Source organism: Acanthaster planci, linkage group LG08, assembly GCF_054643075.1.
Source record: "Acanthaster planci isolate LZ-2023a linkage group LG08, COTS_SCS, whole genome shotgun sequence".
Lineage (NCBI taxonomy): Eukaryota > Metazoa > Echinodermata > Asteroidea > Valvatida > Acanthasteridae > Acanthaster > Acanthaster planci.
The window spans coordinates 20,486,553-20,499,603 of NC_141784.1; the positions used below are offsets into that span (position 1 = coordinate 20,486,553).

General features: G+C 42.2%; 1 protein-coding gene across 7 annotated transcripts in view; it reads right to left on the bottom strand.

Annotated features, from left to right (window-relative positions):
- The window catches only part of LOC110977317 (uncharacterized), a 51,745-nt gene that overhangs the window by 19,757 nt on the left and 18,937 nt on the right, over nucleotides 1-13,051 (bottom strand). For 2 of the 7 annotated variants that reach the window (XM_022231370.2, XM_022231316.2), the window contains exon 3: nucleotides 10,342-10,451. The exons of 1 other annotated variant lie outside the window; for it this stretch is intronic. The gene's annotated coding sequence lies outside the window, so the exon portion shown is untranslated. 4 more of the 7 variants (XM_022231350.2, XM_022231341.2, XM_022231334.2 and 1 more) reach the window with 4 other exon arrangements.

Consider the following 13,051-nt stretch of genomic DNA (forward strand, 5'->3'; position numbering starts at 1 on the left):
GCAATATCTAAGAATGACACAAATCAGAAAAACTGACCAGAATAACAGACAATCAAAATAAATTTTACATAAAATTCAGTTGGTGTAACTCATACATCAAAGCCCAATCTACATGTACTGTAGTGATCCAATGTTCCTGCATTTTTATGAAAGCATCAAGTACATGTACATGACATCGTTTGTTGGATGCTGGGAATCTATCACGGAAATTTTTTTGGGGGGGAGGGGGGAGAGAGGGGGGAGGGACATAAAGAGCGACAGGGAGCCCCGGGGGAACTCAACACAGCAATGTACATCTAGATGCACAGTGCTGTACATACTTGACATAGAATTAGCATAATTCGCTTCAGACCCAGATCGGGGGGGGGGGAGGGGGTGGGAGAGACATAATGTGACGGAGTTAACGGTACAGTGGGAGGAATACATGTATGTGCTATGTAGCAGCCACGTCTGAGCGTGTCTCAATGTGCTGGGCTGTGAATCACCAGGTTTGGAGGAACTATCGTTGAATGGCAAAAGAAGAAAAAAAAAAACGGTGTGAATGCACTACACGTGCATCCGTCTCGGCAGTACGATTGAAACACTTCACGGTTCTGATGGGCTCAATTCTGCATTATATTTACAACATCATCCGTAGATCTGTACACTGCTTGTGCTGAGTTCTCCACGGCCTAAGCACTGTCTGATGGAGAGAGATACTTTGGCAGTGGTCTGATAGCACATCACATTTCACTGGAACCATTCACATGCATCCTCAAATACCAGAGGAGAGCTTTATTGAATAAATAATCAGGAAGTAATTAATGCTGACAAATATTTCACGACGCAAAGTGCCAGGGTTATCCATGTATCCGAGGCACATGTACTTGAGAATCTACATGTGTTTGTACACAAAGTGTGCATGTATATTTGCTTATTATAGGACCTAGGTGTACATACATGTACATGTACCTAGTCAACGTAAGCTTACATGTAGATGCCAATTTAATGCAGGTTTTGAGAACCCTGCACCTGTCACCGTGCACTTGAATATTGTGTCTTCAACATTTAAGTGTGCATTAGTTCAGAGGTCTGTTTGTATCTGTAAAGTTGAACTCTACGTGTACATTATCATTTAAAGTGTGTTGTTATTGATATAACAAACAGGTTTGTAGCAATCTGAACAGCTAAAAATCTTAGGTTTTTTTTCCTTCGGTTGTTTCCCCCTTACACTGTTCACAAAAAAGCTGAATGGGACAGCCCAAGAGAGGAGCGGAAGACTTCGCTCCTGTGGCAAGTCCCTCCTCTTTTAAACAGACATTTTAATTCTATTTTGATCAGTAAATGTATCGGATGACCAATGAGAAATGAAATCAAAGGCAACACTTCTTTTCTGCCAAAGTAACTGTCAGTAGCTGCTGTTGTTTTGGTATCAAATGAAAGCTTAGGACATGGTCTTTTCAAATCTACAAATTTCATTTGAATTTGTAAATGTGGTGTGAGGATAATGTCCATTACAAAAGACCACAGCAATTCAAATGTTACTATGTCCAAGCTCCTTCATACCAGGCAGCATCTAGGATCATGAAAGAGGCCTGCAAAATGAGGATACTGAACTGAACGGGGGTTTGCTAGGTTAAAACCTCTTACTTCCACCAACCAACAGAATCCTGCAATGTCTCAATGTTATAGATGTAAGACTAGCATTTGTTCCAAATTGATTTGGGTAAAGGATACTTTCAGCTGAAGAGCATTAGTTTCGTCAAGTTCACAGTTCCACGAAAATTGAAAGGAACCAATGCACTTGTGCGATAATTTAGGATTCGAGTTCAGTGACTGCATGGACTTACGAGATTTACTGTTTAAACTTCCTTGGACAGAACAAAAAACGAAAAGAATTATGTAACTGATGGAAATTATTATACAATGCATTATCAGATTTAAACGAAATCTTGAATTTTGAAAATATAACCTCCTATTAATTAAAGCTTTTATTTGATACCCAAAACAACCATTTCTGGCATTTGCCGGTGCTTTGAGAGAAAATACATGTTACTTTGGGTTGATTTTTTTGGGGGGGGTTCACCTTGGAGATAAATGGTTTCTTTGTTTCAGAATTTGGACACCAAGACACACTGAAGGTACATTGTACTCTTGGTGAAAATGAAAGTACATATACAATGCATATGATGACAATAGCAGAAATGCTATCGGTATGACTGGCTACGACTGCGGCCACTTCCTACTGACATGTGCATTACCTGCACCCATAGCCAGTAGATTTGGACATGGTCTGAGACTCTGAAGTGGTTTAGCATTGCAGTTATCTTGTGAACAACTCGGTCGATGTCATTCTTAGTACTTTTTTTGTACTGTACTGTAATGCTGTTTATCTTCAGTACAGTTTTTTTTTGTTTTGCTGACATTTTAAGTCTCACAGTGCACTCGTAAAAGCTGAATTGTATTTTAGTGTAGTGTAGTTTGTTTAAGATGGGATCCTTGGGAGATCACATGAGTTTCTCTCAATGAATGGATCACCCTGGATGTAAAGAAGGAAACCAACCTATTTGCAGACTTGAATGCTTTTGGTACATACTGTACAAGTCTTGAAGGTGAAAGTGTTTTTTTGGTTGGTTTGGTTTGTTTTTATTTAAAAAACAAACAAAAACTTTAATTACCAGCATCTATGAATGGCTACACCGTGAATGTAAATTTACACACAGTGATTACAAACACATGATTGTCAAGTTCCAGCAATATTTTACAACCATCACTGCATGTACATGTACTTGGAAAGATTAGCGTTTAAAGTGTCCCATTTTGTTCCTACCAGTATCATAAAGAAATAAGACCAAAAAAGTTTAACTTCCATTAAAGAGAACTTACACAATTCACCCTGGATGTATTTTAAGATCTCGTGCTGCAAGTAAACTAAACAGTTGTTGTAGAATATCAATATGGACGAAATCAATAGCTTCGTACGCAAGACATGCGTCCGTCCAAATTCCCCTTAAATGTCAAGAAGGCCCGTATCAATCGAATTTAACATTTGCCATTTTAAGGCCAGCCGTGTTTTCTGAACACACGGGGCTGGGGAAGGCAGCCAATGCTCCAAATGTGACCGGTGCACAGTTTGCATCCCGGGCAATTATTTCCTGGCCTGCAATGACAACAAAAGACCTCTCTGCTTCCAGCCGTTAACGGGAATAATGAAATTAAAATGTCAACCGGGTACACCATGATGGGGGGGGGACACAGTGCGTTAAGGCACGTCCGTTGACAGGCTTTTAATGCCGCAAGAAGAATGAGGTCACTAAAATCCGCATAGGAACCTCGGAACCGAAACTAGAGCTTCTTCTAGATGACGTCAATAAACCGATTCACAAACCTGGAATTCTCCCCACACAATCACTACTTACAAAATGTAAAATGTCAAAGTTGAACTGGATTTGTCCCTCTGTTTTCCTCTTTTTCTTTCTCATTTTTCCGCAGCAATAATAACAACAAAGAAATTCTTTTTCCAGATTAGCCCCAGGGTGAATCGTATCTACTTAAGAGGCCCGTTAGACCAGAAAAATAAAATAAAATAAAATAACCGTCAACCCCCCCCCGCCAAAGTGTAAGAGCAAAACATAAACTGGGTTTTAATGCTGCCAGGTTCAGGTCTGGTCAACAACACAGTTACTAGGATGTTTGGTCTTGATGATATATTCAGCCAGTTTTACAAGCTGTGTCCCGATATTTTTCTTAGGAAAAACAAGTCATTGTTGGTATTCATTTCGCAAAAAACCATCTGACACAGAACAAGTAGAATGTTAAAGACATATCTGAGCATGACCTAACCTGGCTTTTCTCCAAGTATGAACATTACAGATACTATGAAGTAGTTCCTTTGGTTGGATTATTCATTATGAAAACAGCTGAAAATGAAATGACGTGGGATCATGACTGAGAAAGGAAGCCCCTTAGGACGTGGACTTTTAGTAAAATACATGTACAACTGCCTCAGATTATTTTAAAAACTTCAAACCTTGACCTACCGGTCTCTTGAAATACCTTCAACAATTTTGAAACAAGAATCAAGTTTGCTCTGATGCTAGGGAGGTACAGTCATCCTAAAGACACGCACTAACATCCCATAACACTTGGGTTGTTGCTCAATCTCATAAATCCACAATAGCATGTCTATCCTGTACATGAATGCAACCTGTCAGAACACATGAATCCACTGTATGGAAGAGAACAACAGATAGACGTGTACTCGTTTTCAACATACGCATGTATTTGCCAGACAGCAAGCCCGAGATTTCCACATCCCTTCCTGTTGTTACCATGGTAACTAGGATTAGACAAAGCATAAAAATATCCCCCCCCATCTAATGCCCTGTAAAAAGGGTCCCATACGCACGCGGGGAGGGGGGATTCTTTTTGCAAAAATCCCCGGCCAAGTTGGCAAGTCCCGTCTGGTGTTGAAGTCACCCCATGGTGTGCAGCGTAAGCCTTTGGCATCCACAATGGATCTGCAATTTCCGACGACGTGCAAATGCCTGCCTTAGTGCCATAATCCACCCTTTTGCAAGAGGCAAACCCAGTGGATGCTCCCCTTTTTTCGCAGAAACATCGTGGCAGAGGCAGAAATGCAAGTGTCACATTCCCGTCCCCCGAGACATGGCCAAGAGGTATTACATTTCCTCCCCCCTCCTTCCATCAAGCTGCGAGGGACTGACGTCAAGCAGTATCGGTAAATGCCAATCACCAACTCCAAACTGCTGGACCTCCATGTCATGCCAAACACCAGCAGTCTGGTAACCAAGTATGCAAATACGGGGCCTTAACATCCTAGAGAATGCAACCAAGCTAACTTATCTTTCCAGGCTGTCAGACAAAGGCAACAGGGGGGGGGTATTAATTCTATATGAAAGACAAATCGAGATGATTATTGAACCAGTATTTTAAGACTTTTGTGTTTTGTGAACACAAGTATTTACACACACACACACCAATACCTGTTTTACATACAGAGTTGGGACATTCCTTTGTTCTCCTGTGGTTAAGGACACCTGAGGAAAATGCTCCTCTTTCTCCAACCAAGATAATTCCTTTGAGTTGGATTTTTGATGATGAGTCCCTGGACTGTTCCTCTTCATTTTGCCACGATAACCTTGACCCCAAAATGCCTCTAAAACTGTTTTTCAGAGAGGGGAAAACATTGTGTGGACGTGTGCGAGTCCACACTACGCCATCGCACCCTACATTATGTGGACTTGTTTTGTGTAGAGGTCCACACTGTGTATGCTACGCCTGCACACACACACACACAAAGCAGGATTGAAGAAACTGATTAAAAATCCGCTGGCACTTTAAGTGATCTTAAAGCTTTGAACATTAAAACTAAAAAAACAAAAATCTGACCTACTGAAGTGCTCACACTTCAAAACAAAGCAGGGTTTGGAATTATTTCACACACCCTTATTAAGGAGGATGCTACATGTACATGTGTTCTGATATTTGAAAGATGAACAACTAATGGATTTTGATGGTTCTGGTGCAACAAAGCAGGTTGGTCAGACCCCTCAGCTCCCCCAATGGAATGTGCATTTTCACCAATTTCCATTTTTTTATGCCCCACCTGTAAAATCCACAACATCTGTGAAAGAATAGGAAATTATTCTGGATGGCTCCTTTGTAGATTGCCTAATAGGCAAACAGTTCTAAACATTTCTACCTTATCAAAAGTAAACAGTGTCTTGAAGAAGTGCAACATCCCGGCAAACAATGCCATCTTGGAAAGCTCATTTTTGCCTCTAAAGCTAAATGGAATTTGGCATTTTATTTAATTTCTTCTCTCAGTAAGTGACAAACTGTTTAAGCCATTACTGTCACACTGTAAGACAGCAACGCCAGGGACCGCCATCATCAGACCACAAACACGGCCATTACTCCACCGCACACAGTTACCAAACAAACGTCATCCAATAACCGACCTGGTCGCTGTGATGCACAAGGCCCTGCACGCTGGACGCTCACCGACTTCACAGATGCAATTATCCCCAACCCTCCCCGCGTGAATTTGTCAGTTGAGTTACGTCAAACCTGACGGGAATGACGTCAGAATACCAATGTTTCTTGGCACGGACGACCCCTGAACTTTCCTCAGCTGAGGTAGCTCCGTGCAAATGTAGCGCCATAGCATTTCTTGTTTTTCTTTTCATAATACTGTCTGCAGGTCCCAATAAAAAAACGTTCCATATTTAAAAGGCCAACACATCAATTTCGGAGAGGTGGAGCTGTTATTTTTAGGTTAGATAAGGAAATGGAAGTGACAAGAAAGACAAAAACAGTGATTTTTTTTGTTCGCACCTAAATATCAAAGGTACACTGGACTTGTACTGCCATGGATACCTTCGTGACAGTCCCCAACATGTTTTTTTTAGTAATATAGTGCAGTGGCATTTCAGGTATGTAACGCAAACCGATCTTGCAGCAGGACAGCATAAATGAGTCGTGAACATTTGTACAACATGTACAAGTATCCTTGTCACGCAGTGACCAATTGTGTGAGTACTGATGCTTGTAATGCGATCAGCATACGTTGCCAATTGACTCCTAACAAGAAACACTACATTAATGCCACAACTTGTAGCCGGAAGAATCAGTTTGTAGGTTTTTTTGTCTAAAAGCGGTGATGATACAGCCTACAGTTGTTGGAAAAAGCTGGTTGATGATTTCCACTAAACGTAATTCCTGACTGTCAAAAAATAAATTTTACTATGCACTGGTACAATACTGAAAGACAGCTGCGACAGGTCCAAATCTAACTCTCACAATTTGCTGATGTTTTGAGAAAAAACACCATGACTGTCATCCTGGTGACAACAAACGTTCCTCCTCCTTCAGTACGGAAGAAAAATTCCTGCAACCTTTGGTCTTTCACAAAATTCCAACACTCCAAGCCACTTCCACAATTAAGAAGAAAAAAAAAACAAGATGGCAATGGCAGAGGGGGGCTGTTCAGAATCGCACTGCTTATATTATGCCTTTAACCCAAACAGATGAATTTTTCATGGGGAGAAAAAATCACCGTGCGAATGAAATCAGCCAAGCGCAGCAGAGGAGGATTTGCGCAAACAGCAGATGAATACGAGTCTTCTTGAAGACATGTACGCCCATTCCCCCGATACATATGTACATGTATGTACCTAGTTGACGACATATTGCCTGGCACATGTTCATAACAATTTCTTTTGAAGGGAAAAAGCATTATTCTGTCAGTAAGGCTGATTATGAGAGACTGACTCATTGTTAAACAAAACACATGGGATGTTTTTTGGGGGTGTAAGTACTGTACATTGGGGGGTTAGTGCCAGGTTGGCTGGGGTTCAAAGCCACTTGTAACATGGACAAGATCATCTTTTCTGCAGCATAAAATGCCAACCAAGTATCTTTTCATCTTTTCCAAGTCATTTCTTGGGAAGAAATCTCTGGTTTCGTGACCAGACATCATATCAAACAACCAGAGCAACAGTTCTGCTTCTCATGAATCTTGGCCAGCGTGCGTTCATCAGCAACCACATCCTCACTAATCTTCCCATCAAAATTTTCAAAATTACGATTTGTCGTGCCAGAGGATAACATCCCTGTAAAGGCACAAGTATTTGTGTGTGCATTTTATGGGGGGTGTGGAGAGTAACCTTAAGACAACAATTATGGATACCTTATTATTTTTTTTACATGCCATTAATTATTTTTTCGTAATCAATTATTTTTTCCGGCAACAAATACAGTACTTACACATGTAAATTTTTGCATTCCTTCTCTTGAAAACAAGGCACGGCATTATCCAAGTAAACAGCACTGACCACAAGAGTTGAGACTTTTAGAGTTATGTCCCAAGGGGTCAGCGCTTTGAGTTTCTGCTGACAAGAAAACATTGCCGCCATGCCCCTCTCACCAAAGTAAAATGAAAATTGCTGTGCAGTTGTTTTCAGAGATTTCTGCGGTCAATGGTACATGTACATCCTAATCACTGATCCTCGTCGGTGATCAACAGGGAAGAGGCTTTATGGGAAATGTCAACGGAGCTGGCATGCCCTTTAAGAAAAAAAAAATGCCAGAAGACACGGACGGACGACGTGGGTGCATTTCACACTTCAAGGGAAAATGTAATTTGCGTATATGTATGCACGTCCCGTCTGCGGAAGTATTTGTCGGTGAGGCTGTTTGCCAGCTCTGCACTTTTTTAGGCCTGTTACTGCCTCGTTTTAGTATTTCTCCCTCAGTAGTTAAATGCCTTAGAGGAACAAGGCAAGTGGCTGTTTCTCTTTAGTCTTAACTGTTGAAATGTTGCCAAAAATAACTGGCAAATTTATGACCAATTGCTTCATCTCTCTGTAAAGTTCCAGTTGGACAGCACATGCGCCATCAATTTCATCGGAGAAAATGGTTACATCTATGTAGCGAGTCTCCATTCTATTCATTCAGGCACGTTTACCTACGATTCCGTTCATCTACAACTATTCGGTTTCTTTTGATTGCTGTGCCGACAAAGCATGATAAACAGGTTCTGTTTGCAAAAACTTTGACGTTACAAGAAAATCTTCTTTTGATACACTGTATGCAGCAATCCTCACCTCAAAGTCCCCGGTGCGGTACCAGCTTGCCCACGGGCTCTACATCAGTGTGTTTTTCCAACCGATACTAACACGCTGAACCCAACCTTGTGCGCGGGTGATTCTGTGCCCTGATGGTATCAACATCTTCTTTTTTTTTAAACAATCGCAGCAACGACTCATCCAACAGCAATCCTCTCCTGGACCACTGAGATATGCCGGCACATGTACTTTTTCTATGTACACTTTCAATCTTGTCTGTGCTCTAAACTTTGAAGGCATTCTTGCCAAACTTGTTGACGGTATTATTTTACGCTTTCACACCAGCATCAACAATGTCTCCAACGCAGCATTCTAAAGACATTTATGACCTGTGACTGGAATTTGTGGGTTCATTGCAAAGGTCATACACAGGGACACACATGTGCATGTATAATACACGTACGTCCTTGGACTTCCAATAGTTTTACAACTTGAAAGCTCAGCAAAGGTCCCACTGATCTCTAATAGAAATGACAAAACTGGTTGGTTAAAACCCCATCCACTATCCACTTCCGGGTACCACTGTTCCTGGTAACGACACAGTGAACCCATTATTTAAAAGTGGGTGAAACTGAGTCGTCGCTTGGATATAGTAAAAGATCAAGACTGCCGGGTATGGAACGATATGGGACCATGTAGAGGTGTGGTTATGTTGTGGCAGAGTTCAATGCTGCAACTGAGTCATGGTGGATGTTCTTCTATATACATGTACTCATTACTAGCCACTGGTAAATAGTGAATTCAATAGGAGAGTCTATCCAAGCAAGTCAAGCGCACATTATAGTCTATGCGCAATACATCCATGTACAGATGGCTATACACCGTTGGAGGTGGCCTGCTGTTGATAGGCACCATGTAAATATGTCAACTGCAAAACAGCGATTCAACTTTTTTTTCTTCTTTGAGGAAGACGAGGATACGTGTATGTGAACCGGTGATAAACCGCAGTCTCCCCAAAGTTTCACTCTCTGAGTTTCCAGGAAATTAGTGACAACAAATAGCCCTGTCTTATTCTGAGTTCCCATTGCCAAAGCACAGGAGCAGGAACTTTTCCTGAAGTTACATGTATGTCAAAACTCCACGAGGATTTCTTGCTCTGCAGACACTGATTGTGCGCTGGAGGTATATGCGAATTAGGTTTAATGGTGCTGTCTTGCATCTTTCATCTGTTCGTGGCATCAGCTGAGCAGCGAAAAACGTAGGAGGCTTGTAGCCATCTACATATAGTAACAGGGGACCACGTTCATAGTGGACAAAGACAGCCATCTCATTAAGCCATGACTCTTTTTGGTCAACAGTTAGGAGAATCTTCTGGGCATGCAAGACAATTGGGGGGGGGGTGTCATCCCACATACCCCCCCTCGGACGTGTACTATACACTGCACCCCGGGCGTGGCTCGACCCAAAATGATGTGTCCCTCTTTTTTTTCCTCAACCCTTGCTGGCTTGCTCTCAATTTCAAGAGTTTGTTCCCGTTCACTTTTAACCTTCTTTCTCGAGTCAAGGTACCATAATACCAAACATTCACCTCCGTGGAACTGGGCCAATGAAAATAATCGAGCTTTTTCAGGACACGCTATGCTAAACAATGCCTCAAAATGTCTCACGAAAGATTAACTGCTTTGTGAGGGGGGGGGGATTCTCAAGAGGGTGACACTAACAACTGAACGAGGAATCCTCTGCCTGGTCTGTTTATTAAACAGAAACCTACCTGGGAAAACAGACGCTACACAGGCAGCTAGCAGACTTGAATTGGTAAAAGAATCAACTTCTACAGGTGCAGGTGCATGTACATGCAGACATGCGCTGTGATTGAAAACCCTGTGCGGAGGAAGAAAAAATGAAAACAATGAGAAAGAAAGAAAAGGCCTGCCCACGAAACAAGGAATTGGTAAAGATGACCAATGCTACGTAAGTTCAGAATACAGAAGTAATCACATATAGGGGTAACGAGGACACGGTGCCTGCGACAGGAAGCGTATGAGTGCATTGACCATACATATAGCCCGGCTTTGTAATTTGTGGAAACATCACTTCAAGCTGGTATTACCTACCAGAGTTGGAATCAAAATCTAACGTGGATTTTCTTCTATCGGCATACAATCGTTAATGAAAGTCAGGGGGGCAGGTTACGATGCTGATGAGGGTTATGGGTTGAAGGGGCTGTCAGAGGTCAAACATGGAAAGATTGATGACTAACCCCAAGGGTTATTGGTGTTTGGTGAAGAGTCCCTCTCTCATTCAAAAAATTTACACTTGTGTAGAAGTGTACCTTTGTGTATTACTTACATGTACATGTGTACAGTTATATGCACATGTACATCATTATGCCAGACCTGGTAAGGGAAAATGCCCTTAAACAAAATTGTTACACATGTAATGTAAGAATTAATCTTAAAACATGTCTTTTATGAATTAACATTTTAGAAAGCCAAAATAATGACAACATGTATATTGTCAATGCCTGCAGTACAAGACATTATAATGCAGGGATCATTGACCTGGCTGTCAACCCTGCAGAATCTAAGCACAACCTTGACTTCATTAGGCAATTTAGTCTCAGTGTAACCCAAGTACATATTTATCATTTCAGACATAATGCACAGGGGGTGTGCACCCTAGCACGGGTATGCGCTATACCGCACTGGAGACACTGACAGACATGACTGAGTTAAGTGTACAGTGTACATGTACTGTACATTATATTGTCACTAAACCATGCACGCTCATTATTGAGGAGAGATACAATAAATGCTCAGCAGCAGAAGAAGTACATGAACCACTTTGCATACATAATTTATCTTGTTTGATCATGTTTTGGTACATCCGTATTCTGTGCTGTTCACTTTGAGCTCGGAATTTCCACAAATTTCAAAAGCAGAGGCATCAAGTAAATCGTTCCCTGTCCCGGATGGCTCTTCACCAGAAATAATTTGGAACAATTGATTTTAATGCATCTTCCTAACTATGCGGCAAACAAACACTCTAAGAAACGTTTTATCAGAATGGCAGAATCCATGTATACCTTGTCCATTTACTCGCTATTGTAAGGGTAACAGGCTTAATTTGAATGGTTTCAAATCAAGTAGGGCCTTCAATTGTCAAAACATACACCCACACGTCGTGCAATACTGACTATCCAATGCTGATACCGTATTGACGATGAAGACAGTAGAGAAAAATCACGAGTGACAAGATTCTGTATCAGAATTCTGCATCCCATCCAACCAGGCAGAGAGCTGGCTATTTATCCACGCTGTCCCTGTCAGTAACACTATCCCCACGGCAGGTACAGAGGATCCTGACGGCCAGTTCCGTCTGTCCGAGTACTTACTTCGGAGAAGGAAGTCACACCAAATCCGTGTGTACAGAGGCTTGTGGAAGGGGGGGTTTCAAGCCACTGTTTCCGGTCCGCAATGCCACCGTAATTCATGCACGAGCTTCAGCCACTTCAACATTCATCCCTGTCGTCGCGGTTACTGAGATGCGGCCAGAGAGGGGGAGAGAGATGTACCAGTAGACAGCATCACTGAACGAAATGCACTGTAGGCACACTGAGAAACTCCCCCAGATGTATGCAGAACATGTACATAAACAATAGGGTGGCTCGTCGCTACCCTCTCTCGTAGACAAGATTTCACTATATGCACTGTACGTACACACATGTACAATGTGCATGTATGCCCACGGTACTCATAAGGTTCCCATGCACACTACATGTACATGTACCCGTACTTGGCATGCCACTTTACATTATCGTGCATATGACTCCCCGACAGCAACAGCAAGCACATAATGCACACGGGTTGGTATGCACAGGGCTCCGCAATCGTCTTATAATGAGGCCGGCCCACTGTTACTGGGAGAAAATCATCATCACTCGCTGTATACTCCCCGTGTCTCACTGGCATGCTGGCCGTGTTTGACGTTGCTGATGATGTCACCCAGGCTCACTGCTGACCTCAGGGCTAACCCTGGCAAGCTAGCAACCAAACACGCCACCTGAGAACCCAACCGGCTGATGTCATTAGCGGCCAGCCAAACACACTGGAGGCCAGGACGTCGCTGGCTATTGATTTGCTCCAAACCATTGCAGGCTATTGAGAGAAAACCGTGTTTGCATCAGGCTACGATTAGAGGGGAAAAAAAAGACCAAAAAAAAAAAAAAATCACACGGGGCCGTACTGACATTTATACCCGGCTGAAGATAGAAATCTGGCCACTGGAGGTCCATGGGGGGGAGAGGGGAATGAAATCAGACATTTTTTGGAGCAGTTTCCATAATTAGCAGCTTTGTTTTTCAAGGCAGATACTCAAGGAGTTATTTTCAAATTCCGGCTGGCATTTTAGGAGACTCAAGGCGAGTGGTGGGTCTGTTTTCCTCATGTTTTTAATTGTGCTCAGGGATGCTTGATGTGACA